We start from the raw sequence: 13,498 nt of genomic DNA, 5'->3' as shown, positions 1-13,498 counted from the left end.
TTGAACTAGCTGTGCCCATGTGACATGTTGGCCAAGGAAATGTGATCAGATTTGATGCTTTAAGAGTTAGTGAGCCAATCACCAGTGCCTCTTTCCCTGCTACATCAGCCAAGATGGTCCTCCATCAGCCTGGGCTCCAATAACTGTAACATGCAGAGTCCTCTTTGTTCTATAGCATGAGTGAAAAGTAAAGCTTTGTTGAGATAAACCGATGGAATGTGGCATAACTTATTCTTGCAGCATAACATAGAATATTCTGACTCACAAAACATATCAATTCCAAAAGGTTGAAATTATACAAGTTATGCCCAAAGGACTAAAAGTAAATACAATAACCCTTTTGCCGGCACTTTGCATGTTAGACACAAACTGTGATGGCCTCTTCATCTCAGTTATTCTCTGTTTTTGAGACTTACAGTTCTAACCACCAGTGTCAGCACTCTGATTTTTTCAGTTATCAATCTGTTTTCATAACAGGAAAATTAAATTAAATGGTAAATTAATTGCACAAATATTGTTGCACAGACAAAAATGGTGACACTAGCGAAACCTAACTGTTGTCTAGAAGCAAAACAACAATAAAATTGTAAGGAATTTTTATTCATAAATTGATTTTAAAGGAGTGAATCAGACATAAAAAAGAAAATCTGGGAATGTCAATATTAAAGACCATGCTCAAAATACAAACAGATGTTAGTCAATGACCATATGCCATATATGCGAAGGTGTTCTGTAAACTGTGACATATCATATAAAATAGAAATTTCCAGAAAAATAGATCCTTTAACCATTAATAAGATGAAAACTATGCCTTAAATTCTATACTTTAAATAGGTCCTTTGTCAATTTTTGTCAGTCTTTGTTCAAAATGGACCATAACTTACCACATAGATGTGGTTTTATGATGTGTCTTAGTCAAGATGTTTGCCTAAAGAACTGTGGCATATCTCCATTTTGCATAAGACTGTTTGGAGAATAGTTACTTTATTGGAGTTCCTGTGGCATAATTTATACACCACTAGGCTTTTCAATGTGTGCAAGCTTCATTACTTGTGAATGAATGAGAGAACAGGAGAAAGAAATGCATTCAATTAAACTACGATAATAGCTATTTTCAAGACTAACCCTATACAAAGTACTTTGATGAGTGCTAGAGCAGAAGAACCCAATGCTGGATTCACACTAGAATCACCTGGGGAGATGCAAAAAATACCAGCAACTGAGCCCCACCTAAAACCAATTAAATCAGGATCTCCCCAAGTGGGACCTGAGCATCCCCCCCCCCACACACACACAAATAGGTGGATTGGAGAGTTGTGCGGTGTGTATGTTTTACTTTTTTTAAAGCTACACACATTTCAAGCATAGAATTTGATCGTTTTGACGGAGGTAGACAGATGCAAAACATTACCACAGTCAAGTTACAATGATATTCCTGAGAATTTTTAAAACCTTCTCAGGTGTTTCTAATGTGCAACCAAGGTTGAGATACATGTCGCTAGAGGGAGAGAAAGATATACACAAGGATGAGCCCTCTCTGGTAGCACATCACTTGTGGGAGACAAGCAATCAGGTAATTCTCACGAAAGACAAAGGAGACTAAAATAAGTCTAAATACAGAAACAAGCATTATGTTTTGAGAAAGAAGTAATAGGAATGAGAAAAAAAATCTTTACATTAGAGTTAGTCATAATCAATTAAGTATAATCTGATGAATGACCTATTTCTATTTAAAATCACTCATATTTTACAACATTATGTGACAAAAGCATCATGTTCAACATCTGAAATAACTTTTACTCTGAAATAGAATTTTAAAATACTTCTTTCAAAGGACTTAATAGAAAGAGCTTTCTCTCCTTCGAATCACATAAAAATAATAGCATTTCCAATCATATTTAATATTCAAAATATATTGCAATGAAAATACATCATGGTTAATTTTTACTGTTAACTATAATTACCTATCTACACAAAAGTACTTAATAGAGGCGATTTCAGAATTTTATTTACTTAAAAATCAAGAAAGCCTACATTAAGCAAAATTTCATTTTACTTTTAATATTGAGAGAGTTATTTTAACTCTTCCTATATATAGTCGGATTTGACCCAGTTCCCTTGTTATAGCTAATTTGAAGCTATCCTGAAAGGCTTTGTCATGCTTACTTGTATACGTTTATCACTAGAGTCATAGTCCCTCTATCACTGACTAGCTCCATGAACTTGATAATACACTCAGCTGTTCTCGCACTCTATTTACAGAATGTGGGCATTAGGTTAGATGCTCTAAAAAAACCCAACCAGATATATAAAATTATAATTTTATGATTCTACATAATTGAAATCACCCCTTTTACAATAGAGACTCTCTCAACATTTCGAAAACTAGAGATATTTTAAGCTATTAGCGCTTATGTCATGTTTCTCAACCTTGAACAAGTAGGGCCCCTTTTTAGAAGAAAAAAGTGTTTTCAGACCTTCAGTGTGGCCCTAAATTATTTTTTCTAAGTTTAAATATAAAACTAAATGTAAATTTCTAGAGCTTATAACTCTTTTAAAACTATAAAATCAAGAGAAATTCATAAAATGTGAACAAAACTACAAAGCAAAATTCCTTCCTTGCCCCTGCTGATAGAACTAGGAAGTTGAAGATTGTCTTTATTTCCCAAGATACAGGAAAAGAATATCTTGATAGTGACTAAATCAATTGAGACTAATGTTTTCTTCATCAATTGTTGGTAAATCAGTGCAGCCATAGTTCACTCAATCTAGTTTCCTTAATTATTGAAACGATCAAAACAATCTATCAACTGTTCAAAGACTGTGTCATTAACAATATGCGTGGAATACTACAAATCACACTCTTAAGAGGAAAAAATTCTTGACACTTGGAAACAAATGGCTAAGACCAAGAAGTTAAAATTTAAAAGGGATAATTACACAGACTTACCATTTGGTTCAAAATTTTTAACTAAACAAAAGTATGATAGGGAAGATCTAGGTTGACTGCTGTTGTCATGTGATTAAGACAAGGGGACATTATTGCTATTTGAGCCAAGTTGTGTGAAGTAGCTGCTAAATTCATTCAATCTGATGTCAATTTCTCCATCTCAAATCTTCCATGACACCCTCATGACTCTCTTATTTCTAACCAGCTCAACCCTATCCTTTGAGTTGAATCATCAAGTATCCATTTACGTGCTTCAAAAAAAGAAAACAACAAAACACTGAAAACTACACATATAAACACTTCACCATGAACATTTGGGAAAAAATCATAATAATATAGCCTTGGAGATGAATTATTTGGTGGTACATATATACAACCATTTTGAATCAAATCAGAATAATATAATTGTATAATATAATAGTTACAGTTTATCACAGCTCTTAAACTGCCACTCAGGATGCAAACCATTGTTTACTTTAGCCATCACAGATTTGGAAGCAGTCAATCTCAGAGGATTAAAGAACTCTTACTATAATTCTGAATAAGTCTCTAATACTTCAAGCCTCAACTTAACACCCAGAAAACATACCTTAGACTAGGTCATTTCTAAGTCACATATATGGTTCCTATTTCTACGGTAATACAAAACTTCAAAGGCTTCTGTAAGTTAGCAAACCAGACAATATCCTCAGTCTGACCCACCCAGGAGATCACAAGCTCCTACCTATTACAAACCTGTGTCTTCTCAAAATAGTGATCAGCAAAAATTGGTTGAAACCATGCATCAGGAAATGGTCTAAATATGAAGAAGCCATAATACACTGTTATCAAAGGGGATTCGATTCAGGGGAGTAGGCACAGAGAATGGCAAATAAATTGAGAAGAGAGAAACTTGTTTGCAAGTTGTGAAGAAAATCAAATGGCACGCTGAGAGAGTTTGGGCTTTTTCCTCTAAGTCACTGAAATTTTTAAATGTGTGACTATCACGATCACATTCAAATTTTAGGAAGAACTCTGATGGCAGTGTGGTTGATGAACAAGAGAGGGAAGAATATAGAAATAATTAAGAGCTTATAAAAAAATTCAAGGAATAGATTTTGTGGTTCTAAAACTAAGGCAATAAATCCAGAGATAAAGAGAAGAAGTTTGGGATAAATGCAATGATGTGATCAATAGGAATTTGATGAAGGTTGGTTAGGGATAGGACAGAGTAAAGACTATGACATAAAATATTCATTCAATAAAGATTATACTGTATCTTGAGAGCCTATTAGGTATCTTGCATAGATTACTATCAACCATCAACCAGGACAGGAAATGGTAGGAGGTGCAGTTTAGAGATAAAGACTGAGCTCATTAAAGTTTTAGGTATCGTCAGATTATCAAATCAAAGATGTACTAATGCCAGTTGGAGATACTGAACCTTGGATTGTTCAAGCAGAAGACTAAGATGTCTTTAGCATAGAGGTGAAGGGTTCTAGCCGCGGTAGGGGGACAGCTTTTTCTACTTCTTAGCATAGTGCCTAACACATAGTTGAATTTCAATAAATGTTTGATGGATGGCTGGATAAATGCTGAATATTAAATTCTGGTAGAAATTTATCTTAGCTTTTACAAGTTATAGTAAAGTAGTTAAAAAGAAAGCAAAGGGCAACGATAATACTCGCCAGACAAGAAAGTCATTACATGTTACATTTAAGAGGTTAGTGTCACAAAGGGTCACAAAAGTACTGAAAAGGAAATCTGATGGGAGTAAATATGCTGGATGAAGGAGAAGTGGAAGATGGTAGGAATAGCCTTGGGAAAGAACAAGGACACTGAACACTTCCTTCTAAGACAGGAGGGTATTTCTAAAGCTCAGATTCCTGAAAGTGGGAATGCAAGATCTAAACAGATTCTTCTTCCCTCTGGCCCGAGTGCTACCCTTCTGTAGCTGATCTTCCTCACTCCCAAAAGAATCACCTTCCTGAGTAAGCTCTTCTCACATAACTCACTAGCTTATCTTTGGTAGCTTCATGCCCAGGGCATAAATCCAAATGGATCACTTGGGCTTTATACAAATTTTCACGAAGAAGCTAGCCCCCTCTCTGTCCAGAAGACCCAATAGACGAACATGAAACTTGAGCAATGTGATTACTTATATTAAATTGATAGGACTATATTCACTTAGGATAGGACATGAATTACATATTGTTTCCAAACATTCCCAAAATAATTAAAAAGTTGATCATGTTCAACTTATTGTAAACTACCAAAGACACATTTAGACACATTTTGATAGAAATAAATCTCAGAATTTAAATTGAATGAGAAATAGAAAAGATATTCAGCAGAATTACTAAATTAGAAAAAAGAAAAATAGGAAGAGAGTAAATCATTCCCGTTTTGGCTTTTTGAAGGAACCCATAAAATTTACAAATTGTTGACACACGTAATCCATGAAAAAACAGAGAAAAACACATGAAAATCAGAGACGGTAGTGTATCAGACCTATTTAGCAATAATTTTTCAAACCAGAAGGCTATAATTTATAAATACATGCTAATAAAATAAAAGGCTTAATAAAATAGCAATACTTCTGAAAATGTCAGATTGAAAATTACCACAATAAGTAGAATTCCAATAAAATTCAAAGAAAAATGGGTGAAATAATGTTTTAGAATTGCAAATACCACCTTCACAATGGAGTCTGTGGCCTATTTTACTGGTTTTTTCAAAACGATAATATATATAATATATAATATTCACAATATCAAATATATCCACAGAGAATACGTAGAGATTCCAATGTGAATATAACCTTATAATAGTAGCAAAAAGACAGCAAGCAATGGAAAACGCTGTAGAACATCCTCACTATGGAGCATTCTCCCAAATTCCTAAGTAAATAAAAAGGAATTGAACAAAGTATGCAATAAAATAATAAGCTTCCAGCTATGCAAGGATAACATAAAATTAGGAGGTCAACTGGTCAACAGAGGAAAACCGAACCATCCCCTCAAGAGACTCAAAAAAAATTTATATATTTCAAAATTTATAAACATCAAGAGAAATTTCTGATAATCTAATTTGGTTTATTAAGAATGGGATAACTTCTTAACGCGAAAAAGAATAAAATTTATACAGTCAACATCATACTTAAATGACAATCATCGAAGAACCATAAAAAAACCAACTGAAAAATAATTACAACTAATAAAGAGCTAAATGAGGCATCAGGATACAAAAAGAGACACAAATTAATACTATTTTTCTAACTTTACAAAAAAATTAAAATCAAATGGACAGTTTTGTAATATCTAACACTTATGGGCGAGACACTGTGCTAAGCACTTAACCTATGTTATTTATTTAATCCTCAAGACAACCTGATCAGCTAGGTGTGAATTAATTGATCCATTTTGCAGATGAGGAAGGGAAGGCCAGAGAGAAGGAAGGATTTACCCAAGGTCACGAAGAGAGCAGAAATTCAAACCCAGGCTACAGAGACATTTGGGGGCAGATGGGGTGAATCTAAATTTTGCATCATCCTCACTCTTATTTTTTGAATTCCTACAATAGGCTGTGGGTTTATATACTGAAAATATTCATCAGTTTTTACAAAGGATTAACTGGTTATGTTTAGGTGGTGGGAATATTGTCATTCTGTTCCTATTTGCATTTATATTCATTTAATCTCTGTTCATTGTAAAGATAATATCATGTGAAATGAGAAACAATAATAAATGCAATTTTATAGCCTCCAGTTGGGTCATGAGGTCAGATGTAGAACTCTGTATTTTAGACATCTCCCTCATATTCAACAGTGTTAAGAGACATAGGGCCCTTGTGGCTGACACCATGATTGTCACAAACTTGAGCAGCAACTTTCAAGGGTGATAGTCCTCAATTTCTGCCAAGTGGTTATAAACAAGAAGAATGACTTCATTTCTCTGATCTCAAAACTTGAAAAAAATAAACCCTTAATGAAGATGATCTCCAAAGTAATGTTAGCCTGGTCTACCAAGTTGTCAAAACGTATGAGGTACAGAGTTCAATATCATTTTAAAGTATAGTTAATTACATATTTACTGAAGCTCATAAATTATATTTTTTGTATTTTACTATAAGAAAATAAATACTAATAATTATCTGGGGAAAGAATTTTATATGTATATCCCTATATATAATCCTACCTACATATTGTTTACAAAATATGTTTGCTAGAGCAGATGAATTAATTTTCAGATGCTTTGCTTTATTCCAGATTTTAGAGGAGAGCGATGAATCGTCCCCAAGTTTACATGCCATATATTTGCATACAGTATAATAATTTAAAAATTAAACACAAATTCTTTAGTGACTCTGCTTTTTCTAAGACAAAATATGAGTGAAGAACAGTAATTCCTGTTTCTCATTTCAATACTCAGAAAATTCTACTAATTACCAATGAACAAATACAGTATGGCTATATAATAAGTAGTTCTACTTACCATTTGGATAGAATGCTTGAATTCCATCTGGACACTTATCCCAGTAAAATTCCTGAAGATGTGAAAAATTGAGGAGGATCAGTAAAACATATTTTATACATCATTTATAATATATTAACTCTGTCTGATCTTTGACTCATACCTATTTGAGATTTCCACAAGGATACATTCAGACTGGTAATTTTCATGTAATATGAATATTGTCTAAATTCAGGAAGTGGCATGCCCTTTTATTTGTTAATACACCACCTATAGGGAAAGGAGTTCCAGCCTGCTCTCAACCTCAGCTCTGACCTGCAAGAACCACACTGCAGATAAAAGAAATAATTCCTTCAGAACTCAGGCTTGATACTTCCCTTAAAACAAGTCAGGAGACTGCACCACTATGTTGCTATTTTTTAATGCAAACTTTCTGGGAGAGAAAATCCATTATAAGGTTTCAGTGTGATAAGAGGAAATGTATATCCTGAATTTTTAAAGTCCATATACTAGGAGAGCTAATTGATAAGTTTAGCAATTACATCACCGGGGGAAATGAATTTGTTTTAAGGCAGTGATTACAAGGTTGTTCAGATAGAATACTACAATTGCCAAGTGCTTTTTAAAACCAGAACAACCCTCATCAATCCAAAAAAATCCTTATTTTTAAAAGATGACAAAATGAGACCCAACGAAGGAGAAATGGCTTGGCTAAGATCTTAGCTTAGGGGCAGTACTATGACCAGACGCTAAGTCTGAAGGCGTCAGTTTATGCTCTTTCCATGATATTATTTTAAAACACATTTATTAAGGCTTTGGTATAATGCCAGGCACTGAATTGGGCACTGGCTAAAGAACAAGATCGATAAAGGACCTGCCTTCATGAAGCTTAATTCTAGTGATTCTGATTCATTAAATGTATTGAATATACGTTTCCATCCATGTAAATGATGCTGTTAGTGCCGTTGCATCGATCTCAACTCCCAGAGCCCCTGTGGACAGCAGAACATAACCCCACCCAGTCTTTTCACTCCATCCTCTCACCTTCCAGCACTGTATCAGACAATGCTCTGCTGTATTTACAGGGTTTTCATGGCCAACTTTTCGAAAGTGGGTCCTTCTTCCTAGTCTGTCTTAGTCTGGAAGCTCTGCTGAAACTTGTCCACCGTGGGTGACCCTGATAGTATTCGAAATACCAGTGGCACAGCATCAAGCAACACGCAGCCGCCACTGTAAGACAACTGACAGATGGGTGGTGTGGTTCCCTGAGTGGGAAACAAACCCAGACTGGTGGCGAGAGCCCTGAATCTTAACCACTAGACCACCAGGGCTGGCTATAAATGCTAGAGAACGCATTTATAACCAAGACAGTGGGATGTTAGAATGCACTTCCATAATGAGCCAAGCCTGGTTTCCAGTGAATGTTCTTTCTTTAACCTTTGAGATATATTTGGCCCACAAGACACTTAGCTAAACATCTGAATATCTTTGGCACGTAGATAGACATTTTGTGCAAAGATAAATCTTTCAATAATTGAAAGGAACACATATTTTTTTCCATTGAATGTTTTAAAAGGAATCTTTTATTTGCTTACTGATCTGAATCTGTGTCAACTTCTAGGCTGAGTGTGAAGCTCAAAAACATGCTGCAGAGATTAAAAGTTCCCCATGTGCAAATGAGTAGACAGATTCCATGTGGAAGAGCAGAATAAAGGCCTTGGGATCCATTCAGCAAATCATTTCTTAACTACTGTTTCATATTTAGCCCTGAGTCCAGCCTTCTGCTTATAGTAGGCATTTGCAAAATGGAATGATGTGGTTTAAACATAAAAGATTGAATTCGAGACTACTAAGGAACATTTCTCACGCATTTGTCTTCATACCTTCTACCAATAAGATATAAGCAACTGCTTTCCTCTTTAGTTGCATTATCTTAATAATGTTGGAAATGTTATTTTAGAATGACTTTCACATGAGGCAGTTAGGATGTTTTCTGCATTATAAAAATATCTATTAAAACATGGAAAACAAAGAACCAAAAATAATGGACTAGACATGAGCCCAAGTTCTGCCTAGAATTACAGTTCTGCCTAAAATTAAAACAGAGAGAGATGAAGAATGGTTACTAAGTACAAAGTGATTACCAGTTAGGCTCCCTTGAGATACTCCAAAGTCTGTGAATGTGGCTACTGTCTCGACACTCTGGAATGCTCCTGTTTTGGCACAGTTAACCTTCAGAGTCCCTGTAAACTCCCTCAATATGATATCCAATAGACTATAATAGCGAATCATTTCACCAAAAAGAATTGACTCATAGAATGGACCCATCAGAGGAGGCCTGAGGAGAATTGCTCCCTTCGCTTTCAGGAGGTAAAAGACCAGAGCTTGGCCCATGGTCACATGCTTGATTTTCAATAAAACTGAACCTGATTAATGTCCCTTAATTACAAGTCCATGTCTTTCACAACTTCATAACTAAGCTAAGAAAAGTTTATTTTATTTTTATATACTTAGGACTTAAGGAGCATTTTATGGCAGATATCATAAAAATAAAATCTAACATATATAGTACTATAATATATAATGTATTATTACATATATAATGTACCTCTATACTCACTAGAAATGTCTGAACTTGAAATGTGTGTCTTCTGCTTTTAGGGACCAATTTCACAATACAAGGATACCATCTTTTCAGAATTATAACATTTAAAAATCATAATCAATTGCACTACCAAGGTTTATAACCATTATCTTTGGCCAACTTCATCCTTCCTTCCTTGGAGTAAATTTTTTCCAGTAGATGAGATCTCTACAGATTTTTCTGAAGTGGCTTCCACTTCTAGAAGTAACTTTAGTGCCTTTTTTCCCCCAAGGAAGATTAGCCCTGAGCTAACATCTGCCAATCCTCCTCTTTTTCTGAGGAAGACTGGCCCTGAGCTAACATTCGTGCCCATCTTCCTCTACTTTATATGTGGGACGCCTACCACAGCATGGCTTGCGAAGTGGTGCCATGTCCGCACCAGGGATCTGAATCGGCGAACCTGGGGCTGCCAAAGCGGAATGTGTGCACTTAACCACTGTGCCACCAGGCCAGCCCCAACTTTAGTGCATTTTTAAGAAAAACTTCTGAGCTTATTGTCCTATGTTATGCTCTTATTCCTAATCACTGCCATTGCATAAATCTTCATCGTGAGATTTGAATTCTTCAGAATATCAAATATCAGGGTCTTCCCCCTCTATTCAATTTTTTTTCTTAAAAAATATCGCTGTGATTCATATCCTTGAAACACATGGTTCATGCATGAATATTATTTGTCATCTGGTTAGGAAAAATATCAAAGATTGCCTTTTCTAAGTATTATCTTAGTTATTACTGGGAATTGAGTCAAATAAAACAGAAGTGATAGAACAATGTTTTACCCCTATTCATTTCAAACAAGACTTTAACTAGAGGTCAAATGTTTATAACAGAAACAAGCCACATGGATGCTGACTATATCTGCCACAAATCTAGCAGTTACCTGTCTTTGATATAAGATGATCAATTTCTTTTAATAATGGCTTTCTATGATAGAGTTAAAGGAAGGAAAAGGGACAACTAAAAGTGAAAGGGGAAGGAAAATTCTAGTAATGATGACAGTAATCATCATTCACCACATGTCCATTATGAGTTATTGAGGAGTTTAAGCCAGAAAATGACGTGACTTGATTAACCTTTTTATGATATTATTCTGGCTGCTAAGTGGAGAATGGATGGCTGAGAGGGGGTGGAGTGGCTCTAGATAAGTGGGGAAAAAATTTAGAATGCTGCTCTTGTAGTCCAGGCATAACATACTGACACTTTCAACTAGCACGCAGTAGTGGAAGCGGACAAAAAGAGATGTTTGGATAATGAACTGTGGAAAAGAAAATTGAGGATGACTCAGGGTTTTGGCTTGAGCAAGGTGGTAGACACTCGTGCCCTTATCGGAAGGGTGTGTCTAAGGAGAATGGGAGGGAAGACTACTATTTTGGCCATTCTGCCTATGTAGATTTAAAAATTCTTGTTCTTGAGATCATAGTTAACAAGATGTCCTGTTTAATACCATAATTTCTACTTTATCTACCACAATTTGCTTGATAATAAAGATGATAGCCAGCTCTCCATTTCTGCTGCATCTTTCTTGTTTTTTCGAGGAAGATTAGCCCTGAGCTAACATCTACTGCCAATCCTCCTCTTTTTGCTGAGGAAGACTGGCTCTGAGCTAACATCCGTGCCCATCTTCCTCTATTTTATGTGAGATGCCTGCCACAGCATGGCTTGACAAGCAGTGTGGAGGTCCACACCTGGGATCCGAACGGGTGAACCCGGGGCTGCTGAAGCGGAATGTGCGCACTTAACTGCTGCACCACTGGGCCGGCCCCATGCTGTACCTTGTTGAGATGCCTCATGAGTAATTCTCCTATCTTCTATATTCTCAGCCTCTCACTCTACCACCTCATTTCACACAAATCATTAATAATTTTCAGGTGTCTCTTACTTTGACAATTAATACATCTCTCTACCCTGTGACTCTCTCTAGTTAATATACCTAAGCTCCTCAACAAAGAACATGAACTTGTTCATTTGAACTCTTGCATTTGTTTTTATTACGCTGTGTTCGGTGAGCTCCTTTACTGCCTCCTCTTTCTCTTAAATATTACTTTTCTGCACATTGCTGTTCTTAAGTTGATTCTCTGTCCTCTCAAGGTTTTGCCTTGAGTAATATTAACACTCCATTTATTAAATGCTGACGACCAACAAATCTATATTACTAATCCACTCCTGTATTCTGCCCTCCAGGCCCACATGGTCAGCTGCCTATTTGGCATCTCCACCTGGCAACCCCAGTATATACTTCAAATAAAACATAGCCAAACACTGAGCTCCTTCACTCCCAAACCTCCCCTCCTATTCCTACTGGTGAACAGCATCACCATCCACCCATTAACTTAAGACAGGTGCTTGGGAACCAACCCATACTACAGCATTTTCCACATCCTCCAAATTTGATCACTGACCCAGACTTGTCAAGGCTACTTCCTTAATGTATGCTGCATCAACTCGTCTTCTGTCCATCCCCACCACTCTGGCCTTAAGATCTCTTTCTAAAGCATACAACTCAGTTGCTTCCTGCTTAAAACTCTTTAAAAGGTCGTCACTGCCTAAAGGAAAAAGTCCATGGACTTTAATGTGTCTTCTGATGGTTTCCAAGGTCTGACCCCCGCGTTATTGCCTTCTCTTCATTCTTACCTCTCACCAAACTCTGTCTGCATGCTCCAGCAGAAGCATGTACCATGCATGTCATTTCATGCTTTTTTTCTCCTCTCAAACTGCTTCCTGTCAGAAATATGGCTCCATCTAAGCCCATGAATAATCCTGTCACTGTCCATCCAGATTCTGCTGGAGCTTCCCCACTTAAATGAACACTTTTTGATGGGCCTGGTAGAAGGGGTTCCTCTTGGTTATTTTTTTCCTGGTTTGCATAAAGTTCTCACATAGCAATTCTAGTATTTTATGGAACTCTTTGATTTCCTGCTTCTAGCCTCACTATACTGGGCTTGTCTTGATAACCCTGCTGACATGGTTGACGTTCAATGATTGATGCTATTGAAGAATGAATAAAGAAGAAGAATGAATGAATTACTGAATAAATGATTTATCCCCAAACCGTACAAAAACCCCTAATACTTCTAAATAATTGTTAAAATTCCCCATGATTTTCTAATCTCATTTTAAAGAAGAATCCACTGAAAAATAACATACCTACAATATATAAACAGCCTAGTATAACAAGAGCAAAGTATCCACGCAGGACAAATCTGTTAGGTCAACTATTGACAGACATAAGCCATTTCATGGACTTTGGCTATAGCTAAACTTGAGAAAAGAATTCCAAGTTAAACTTTGAACTTCAGAATTTAGGAAGAAAGAAAGTAATCAAAATAAATTGCATATTCAGTTTAAATTCAATCGGCACTATTTCTAGATACAGCTTAAATTTCTGTTAGCTGTCCTATTTCTTATTGCCAAAACTAATGATAGGCAAAGCATGTGAGCTGTTGAAGGGCTTCA

At 35.9% G+C, this 13,498-nt stretch overlaps 1 protein-coding gene across 10 annotated transcripts in view; it reads right to left on the bottom strand.

Annotated features, from left to right (window-relative positions):
* The window catches only part of LOC138920927 (uncharacterized), a 613,683-nt gene that overhangs the window by 476,602 nt on the left and 123,583 nt on the right, over window positions 1–13,498 (bottom strand). For all 10 annotated transcript variants that reach the window (XR_011432956.1, XR_011432975.1, XR_011432962.1 and 7 more), the window contains one exon: window positions 7,423–7,474. The gene's annotated coding sequence lies outside the window, so the exon portion shown is untranslated. The remainder of the gene's footprint in view (window positions 1–7,422; window positions 7,475–13,498) is intronic.

The sequence above is a fragment of the Equus caballus genome, chromosome 26 (assembly GCF_041296265.1).
Source record: "Equus caballus isolate H_3958 breed thoroughbred chromosome 26, TB-T2T, whole genome shotgun sequence".
In the NCBI taxonomy this organism is placed as follows: domain Eukaryota; kingdom Metazoa; phylum Chordata; class Mammalia; order Perissodactyla; family Equidae; genus Equus; species Equus caballus.
This window is presented reverse-complemented; position numbering and strand designations above follow the sequence as displayed.